Consider the following 8870-nt stretch of genomic DNA (forward strand, 5'->3'; position numbering starts at 1 on the left):
ATTGAAAAGTTAATTAAAGTCAATGTTAAATAGATAAGAATATTGCCTTTGCACCAGACTAATTATCCAACTAAGGGCAAGCAATTGCTATTATACACCTCTTTTATGTTATTATGACAATGGATCAGAACCCCAAAGTATTTATCTTTTTTTGACATTTAATTCCAAAATTGTTGTTTTAAAAGGAGGACTGCTACACAAGACTGAAGAATTAAAATCAGCAATTATGTGAAGCGCATGAAATGTTCCACATGTAAGGAAGATGACGTAGTAAGAAGGGAAATTGAAGAGGCTATTTATATCTCCCCTCTCAGCAGAAAGCCATCTCCTGCACACATGTCTGCTTTACCATCCAGAAATCTATAGAAAAAAGAAAAGAGATTTTAAAAATATGTATCAACTCCATTGGCAGAGACAAGTGAGATTGAGTTCTCTTGTCTGTGTAACTGACAATTCTCCATGTGAAAAGAATCTTCTAACTTATTTGTCTTGCTTGGATTCAAGAATTGGTGACTGTGAATATCCCAGTTGATGAAGGGATGTCATTTCTCCTGCTTCTCGGATGCTGCCTGACCTTCTGTGCTTTTCCAGTGCCAGGCTTTTCAACTCTGATATCCAGCATCTCCAGTCCTCACTGTCTCCCCGTGGAAGGAGTATCCCTTAGGTACCTCTGTGTTGCAGGCAAAGATAATCTCTCACTGCAAATGCTGCAAGCCAGCTGAAAAAAAGAACCAGGAGAAAGGAACTTCAATCAGCCTACAAAACCAATAATCTCAAAAATCATCTGTCTACCTGCCACTCTCAACATTACTGTCTATTGCAACAACTGTAACATTCAACGCTATGCTGTTCATGAATAATTTATAGACTGACCCCTAGAACTATGATTTTTAATTTTTTTCATTTTAGGCTCACCTCTCATTATATGTGCATTGAATTACTAGCTCTTCTCACATTTAACAATGAATAAACTCACCTCTTTTGTTAATCAAGTAAGTGTTGGTAACTTGGCTTCTTTCAAAATAAAAGTAATTTGTGGAACAAAGGTATCTGCAAGAGAAGGGATCCTTTCCAAATTAACCTTGTTGCAACTGACTAGGGGGAGGGGTGATGAAGGTTGGGAGGTAGGGATTGGCTGAATATAGAAGGGGAGCCAGTTCACCTCCCTGCACCTGGGAGTTTGATCATTTGGAATATTCCTGCCTGGAACTGGAATGAACTATGCCCAGGGTGCTGTAGCAATGTTTATTTTTGTTTATCCAGTTTCTTCACCATTTGCCGCATCTCTGAAAACAGGTTGAATTTTACACCAGTTAGGGTGCCAGGCAATCCACAGCCTGTCTACCATCACAATTCTATGAAAATAATGTCACTGAGCAACTAGTATCCAAATTAGGGCCACATCCTACAACCACCCAGATTTAACAGTTAGCAAGAGATGCCTACACCCATCATACAGTCCAGCATGTTTAATCTGCAGGCTGCTGGTTGGTGAAAGGAGGTGGTCCTTGTGCCCAATCAAGAATTTGCACACTCACAATTTTGCATCTCCACATCCACACTGCCCTCTCCAACATGGTTCCCTAAAACCACCTTGCCGAGCCTACCAAAACAACCTGATGAATTCCTGCACTTACCAGGATTGAGGGCCACCCATGATTCCTTTCATCCCACATCTCCCATAATACCAGCAATGGCCACCATTCCTGGTGAAGTGTGGAGCTGCTGACTCCCTATTATAAATGTTTGGAAGTCCTGCCTCATACCAATTAAAGAGCCTAAAATGTTAAAGCAGAGCAAGCTGACCATGTGGACGTTGGCTTACCCCCAAAATATATGACCTGGTGCCACAATCAATGCCTGGAAATTAGTCCATAGCATTCATTGACATTGAGGATTTCACCTAGAAACCATGAGGCAGAATTACTTGTTTGGATCAGGACTCTGATATCAGTGTCAAATCAGAATTCGGATGCATGAGGGTTTCACAAACAGTGCTTAGATGTGCTCATGTTAAAAAAAAATGCATTCAATATATTCTCTTTGAAAGCAACTTTCTCTTCTATCTCATAAGAATTCAATCAAACAACCAGGAAAAATCACATTGAAGAATGTTTTGATATTTCACACCTCTTAGTCTTGTCTAAATCGGCAGATATTCAAAGAATGATTGCATTGTTACAATCTCATCAAACTGTCAATGGAACTAAACCAGCCCTACCCTTTGCAGATATAAAGACTGAGTCCATTAATCATTACAAAAACTCAGTCAGACATTTGTAGTGAGGTCATCTGGCAAACAGGTGTCAGGCCATTTGTTCAGTCCACTTCTGTTGATATAGTTGTTAGATGACCTCATTATGAATTATATCTATTTATTTCACAAAACATTTCAACACCTTCTGAAAGTTTCTTTCAGGTTCCTCACTCCATACTAAACCCATACTTCATAACTCTTCTCAGGAATCATGTAGGACTTGTCCTGCAAAGACCAGGCCAATTCCATTAAAAGTGTGAAGACATTGAAGTAACCACCATCGCAACAATCAGCAAAGTTTTAAGTGCTGCATGTGAGCTTTTGAGGAAGGGATATTCCATTACATTCAATTATTCATTACATCTTTGATTAAAGGTTATATTCCTGTTCTATAATCAATGCTAAATCAGCTGATCTATAATTCCCTTAACTTGTACTACCTCCCTCTTTTAAATAGAAAGGGGTAGCATGGTGGCTCAGTGGTTAGCACTGCTGCCTCATGTTACCTGGGTTCAAATCCATCCTTGGGCAACAGTCTGTGTGGCGTCTGCACATTTTTCCCCATGTCTCTGTGGTTTCTCCAGATGCTCTGATTTCCTCCCACAGTTCAAAAATGTGCAGGTTAGGTGGATTGGCCATGTTAAATTGCCGATAATGTCCAGGGATGTGTGGGTTAGGTGGATTAGCCATGGGAAATGGAGGGTTACAGAAATAGTGTAGTGGGTGGGTCTGGGTAGGATGTTCTTTCGTGGGTTAGTGTAGACTCAATGGGCTGAATGGCCTGCTTCCATCCTGCAGGGATTCAAACAGTCGAAAAGTTATGTGAATTACCTAAAGTGCTTTTGTGTCTCAATCCTCACTTCCCTTAATACGCTGACATCCTTCTGGGCAAAAAGGTTTTATTCCTTCTATACAAGATTGTCAATTATCTCCTGACCTGCTATCTTTAATGTCTTTACATCATTTCTTCCATTGCCATGTCTACCTTTTTAGTCACCTTGATGGTCACAGTAACTATTCAAATATTTCTACCATTTTACCATCATTACTTGATGTTGCATGCATTTTTATGAAGAAAAGTTACACACTCTTTCAAGGTTTAGGTCAGTCAAGTTTTCTTCTGAATGTATATATCTGTCAAATCAAGAAAGGTTAACATTAAAAGGCTAGAATTATTTTGATTCTTTGAGTCTATTCTCTCTGCAGATCATGCACAACGTGCTATATTACTGACTTTATTGGATATGGGCTGTTCCAAGAAGCTGAACTGGAAAGGATACAATATAAATGAGCAATTAAGTAGATGGGAGATGATGGTCTAGTGGTATTATCATTGGGTTAATAGTTTTAGAGACACAGGTAACCCTGGGTTCAAACTCACCTTAGCTGAAGGTTGAATTTAAATTCAAAAAAATGAGTGCATTGCGATACAAACCCATCAGGCGCCTACATGTGATTCCAAAACCAAAACAATGTGATTGATTCTTAATTGCCCTCTGAAATAGTGTAGCAAGTAATTGGATTGTACCAAACTGCGAACAGAGTGAGCTTTTAGTGCTGGGGAAGCACTACCTGCTTTGAGGGGCTTTGCAACAAATTAAAGCTCCAAAGACAGGTCATTCATTACACCGTATGGAATTCATTACACTATAACACTTCTTCAGTGCTAGACCTTGAGGTTGCCATTAATACCAGAAAGGGGTGATTATTTACCCCCTGTCATTTCAATGGAATGGAGTTCGAAACTCTTTCACGAAGAATGAGCTCACAATTTTGTTACACACCAGAGACCTCAGGAAATCTTCCCGCACAATGATTAAAAATTCTTAAAAAACCTGACAGTTACCATACCACAGTATGAACAAAATCATGGTCATAGCATTTGGAATTATATTGTTTCACTTAAAACTTATTACCTCTGAGAACGTACCAAGGACTGATTGAACCAATGCAAATTAGCACATCTTTAAAACATCTGCCTGTTGCTGGTAGTAATACAACATGCAGTAAACTTTCTGACTCAAGCATCAGCTGTAGTCAAAACAAATTTACATCATCCATTCATAGCATGACACGGTCCAATTTGGTGGTTTAATTTGTCAATAGCCTAGCCATTATTGCCAACAAAACTGATATGTTCATTTTATGCTTAGCCACAAGAAAGAAAGTCAGGGAAAAAGCAATTTGCCACATGCTTTTATATATTCTAATCAGTGAGTTGTAATTAGGCCATGGAGGGTATGCATCATTTAAATCAAGTTAAGGAGCCCACATCGTGCCGAGTGTGAATAACGAGCAATGCTCGAGAAATCCACAACCGAAAGAATATACATGAGGTTAAGATCGTGTGAGCAGCACAAACCCACAAGCCTTCCAGACAATCTGGATGTAATTCTCTACAAGGGATCATTTGGGTAAACCCGTCTGACCAAAACTATCCTTGGGAAAAGTAAACCATGGAGGTTAAAACCAAATTCAATATAAGCAGCCCTTAAATCTGTGTGTCAATACATGTGCCTTTGTTGCAAATATTTATAAAGTTGAAATCTTTGGAGTCTAAAGGGACATAAATCCATTTTACACACTTTTTTTATTGGCTTGTTGTTCCTGTTTGTTGCAACTCAGGAAAATCCGATATTTCATGGCAAAACTTTGTAACAAAGTAATGTCGGTAAAGTTGGACTATTTAATGCTTCAGGGCCGTGTTAATTTTAGCCAACTATTGTGCATTGACATAATCAAAAGGTTTATTATGTCATTTATCACCACATTGGGAACATATGGACATGGTACAACACCAGCAGATTTTGCCAGCAAGCAGTCAGCCGTCCATTCGCAGGCTGAAGTTGTTTCCATATTCGGTCAACTTCATCGCCTGAGCTGATTTAACAAGGAAGAATGCAAATCCTCAGTATCTGTTTAAATTATGTGGCCAGGTCAGGGTGTGTAACATTTCTTTAACATCTGGTCATTATTGGCCTTTCATAATAGATTCCAGTGCCTGATGTAGATGACAGTTATAGAAGCGGGGCAGGGAGTCAATGGGTGGGAGAGTGGTTGTGGCGGTAGTGAGGGCAAGACTGGAAGAAAGTAGCAATTACAAATTTCTGGGAAAATATCACTGCTTTCTTTTCCACTTTTGCAATATTTTGCACATTTGTTTAATGGTTGCTGGAACATTCCCTATAATATGTTCGGGCCACGGTAAACCGCGGGTAACTGAAACCGTGGAAACTGGACCCACGGATACAGCAATCGGCTTGTACATCAATCTTTGGGATGAAAGGATCAAAGGAAAAGGTTGCTACAAAGTGAATAGGATATCTGGTTTTATAAATAGAGTCATAGATTCCAATAAGAATGTTTTGCTAAAGCTTTGCAAGTTATAGGTCAGATTGCAACCAGAGTAATGTGTTATGTCGAAAGTCCAATGTGATTTCTTTATTCATTTTCATGGGATGTGGACATAGTTGCAACACCAGCATTTGTTGCCCATGCCTAACTGCCCTTGAACTAAACAGATTGCTAGGCCATTTCAGAGAGCAGTTAAGAGGCCAACAGATTGCTTGTGGGTCTCGAGGCACACATTGGCCAGGATGGCAGATTTCTTTCTCTAAAATACATTAATACACCAAATCGATTATAGCAATTGATTATACTTTTGGGATCATCATTCCTATGTCTAGTGTTATGAAGGCTGTTTGAAATATGTATAAAATCTATATTTAAGAATAGTAGCATTTGGGTGTTGGTTACTTTTATGAACAGTTTTAAAAAAATAACAAAGTCAGTCATCTATCCAGAACATTAATCTAATCCAGTATGTGTGAGAGGACAGAGACCCCTGGAGTGTTAATGCTCGGTATACGACCTGATGTGTAAAACTCAGGCGTCATTCGATGGATTTACTTTAGGATAATCCAGGATGGATTTTAGCTTTGGAATACCACCGAGATTGAACCTTTTGAGCAGCTGAGAGAAGAGTCAGAAAAAAGTATAGTTTCTGTCTTAGAATAGAATTGTTCAGGGTATATGTTACCTCAGTAGAAGATTAGTTTGTGCAACTTCCAGACCAGGAATTTCTGATTAGAAATTTGCAGTTTATTGAAAGCTGAGGGAGTCTAAGCTGTCAGTTTTGTAAGTATTCATGAAAGAAACTTTTGCTCTTCACAAGAGGGAACCGGGACTAACTGGTTAATCAAATTTAAAGATTTGACAGAGAATGGTAATCTTTCTTGATTTTGATTTCTCCAGAGTGATGGTGTGGGGAATAGCTGAGATTTTGCTTTAGTGTGTATTTTCTGACCTTTCAAATCATCTTCTATATTCAGATAGGTTGGTCTGTTCTACATTATTGCTTTCCTTTCATGTAATCAACTTCTGTTTTATTATTAAAGAAAATCTGTGCTGATGCTTCAGCAAATAATTGCCATGTTAAATTTAAAAAACAACTATCAAGCCAGATATTTTTCTGAGATCTGGCACTCCCATTAGTACCATCAGCTGGCATCATAACATTAATCAATAAAGTTGGAATTGAAAGCTAATGTTAAATTCCACTAATTGCTGTGCTGGAATTCTAACCCTTGTCCCGAGTATTAACTAGTCCTGGATGACTAACTGGATGCTAGTTCTAGAATATGAGTTTGCTTCCTATTTTCAGCCCACACTGCTGGCAAGCAGCAAAGTGAAAACAGAGCCAAATCTGTAAGTCTCTCCTCAACAGTCTATAGCCTCTCTTTTGGTCCGTCCTCAGCAGTGTCTCCTAATGGCATAATAAAACTAGGCCGATGCTAAAGTTTCAGAGGAATTCAAAGGAGGTTTAGCTGCACCCAGGCATTTACTCTGCTGGCCAGCAGCATGTGGATACACCTTAACACTCATGAATCAAACTCCCAGTTATGGACAAATATCTCCATTGCCTTGACGGTATTATGCAAAAAGTCAAGGTCTAAATTGAAGGTGAAGGCCAAACCAACTACTTCTGTAACCAAAGCTAATGTCAAACACAGTGCTTTACGTTCTTTGGTCTCAAAGCAGAAGGTTGAAAGGAGGGCACTGGTTCTTGGGGAAGTCCCCAGAAATAGATTTGTGCTCTGGAGAGGACATTCCAGTTTTCACTGCAGTGTGTCAAGACAACAGGGGAAACAACAGTTGCAAGTTAAAAGCTCAACTCAATTGGCTTGAAGAATGCCTGCTGCGGGCTGTCTCTGACACTGAGAGGGACCATCGTGACCCACTAGTCAGTCTATGCCCAGCTCAAGTCAGCCAGCTTATGACTAGAAAAACACTGACTTGCCACAATCCATCAGTTAAAATGAAAGTTTGGAACTTAGTCTCTGCTAATAAGTGGATAGAATCCATCACACCAATCAAACAAGCAGCACAAGCAAAAACAAAAAAGAGACCAACTATTTAATTTGCAGGCTGGAGCACCAGAACTTTGACAGGTGACTTGCAGCTTGGCGACATTTGGAATCTGTATGGCACTTGATAGGCTGAAAATGGGCATAACTTCAATCTCAATAAAGGTATGAAACTGGATACACCATCTGGCATCAGCCCAGGCATGGGAAACAACAGCAACACCAAACTCAACTCCCTCAAAGCAGCAAGGATCTCCTCACCCACATCTGGGGCTACTGCCAAAATTGAGACAGCTGTCTCTCCGACTAGCCAAACAATGGTCTGATGTAGGCATACTCACAGAATCATACATTCATGTCCCAGACAACACCATTTCCAGCACCACTCAGATCTCATCGCTGAGCTTGTGCTGTCCTCTAGCAGGACAACCCCAGCAGAGGAGGTGACACAGTGGTGAGAATTATGCAAGGAGTCCTCAAAATTGACTGCACATCCCGTGAAGTCTCGTGTCATCAGATCAAACATGGACAAGGATTCAGTGATAGTGATGCTGTCGAATGTCAAGGAAATGGTTAGATTCTTTCTTACTGAAGGTGATCATTTTCTGGTGCATGTGTAGCACAAATGTTACTTTCTACTTTTTCAGCCCAAGCCAGAATATTGTCTGGATCTTGCTCTCTTCAGCATGTGAAGAGTCAGCAATAGTCATGAATGCTGTGCCATTATCAGTGGACATTCCCACCTCAGACCTTATGACAGAGGATTGATGAAGCAGCTGAAGATCGTTAGGCCTGGGACACTACATTGAGGAACCCCCGCAGGGATGTCCTAAAGTTAAGATGAGTGACCTCCAACATCCATAACTAATTGCCTTTCTGCTAGGTATGACTTCAACCAGTGGAGAATTTTCCTCTGATTCCTATTCACTCCAGTTTTGCTAGGGGTCCTTGATGCTACATTCAATTAAATGCTGCCTTGATGCCAAGGGCAGTCCCTCTCACTTGGTCCATGTTTGAACCAAGGCTGTAATGCATTGAAAATATCTTCATCTGGTGATCCGCATTCTGCACGAAGGTGAATGTGAATCATGAGACGTGACCACCTGCCTGAGATATTTTAGTCTGAGAAGATAAATGAGAACAGAATAACACTATTTGAGTTTTGCTACTATGGCGAGCTTTGTGTAACTAACACTTCGTTTTAAACAAAACTGTTACAGTGTGTCCTGGAGATAACCAAGATCGGG

At 40.0% G+C, this 8870-nt stretch overlaps 1 long non-coding RNA gene across 1 annotated transcript; it reads right to left on the reverse strand.

The window, feature by feature from the left end:
* Nucleotides 1–378: 378 nt before the first annotated feature.
* Nucleotides 379–1105, reverse strand: LOC122552767. Its single transcript, XR_006312489.1, has 2 exons — nt 977–1105; nt 379–718 (listed from the first exon to the last, which is right to left on the reverse strand). It is a non-coding gene; the product is annotated as an uncharacterized LOC122552767 (long non-coding RNA).
* Between the last annotated feature and the right edge of the window lie 7765 nt (nt 1106–8870).

The sequence above is a fragment of the Chiloscyllium plagiosum genome, chromosome 9 (assembly GCF_004010195.1).
Source record: "Chiloscyllium plagiosum isolate BGI_BamShark_2017 chromosome 9, ASM401019v2, whole genome shotgun sequence".
Lineage (NCBI taxonomy): Eukaryota > Metazoa > Chordata > Chondrichthyes > Orectolobiformes > Hemiscylliidae > Chiloscyllium > Chiloscyllium plagiosum.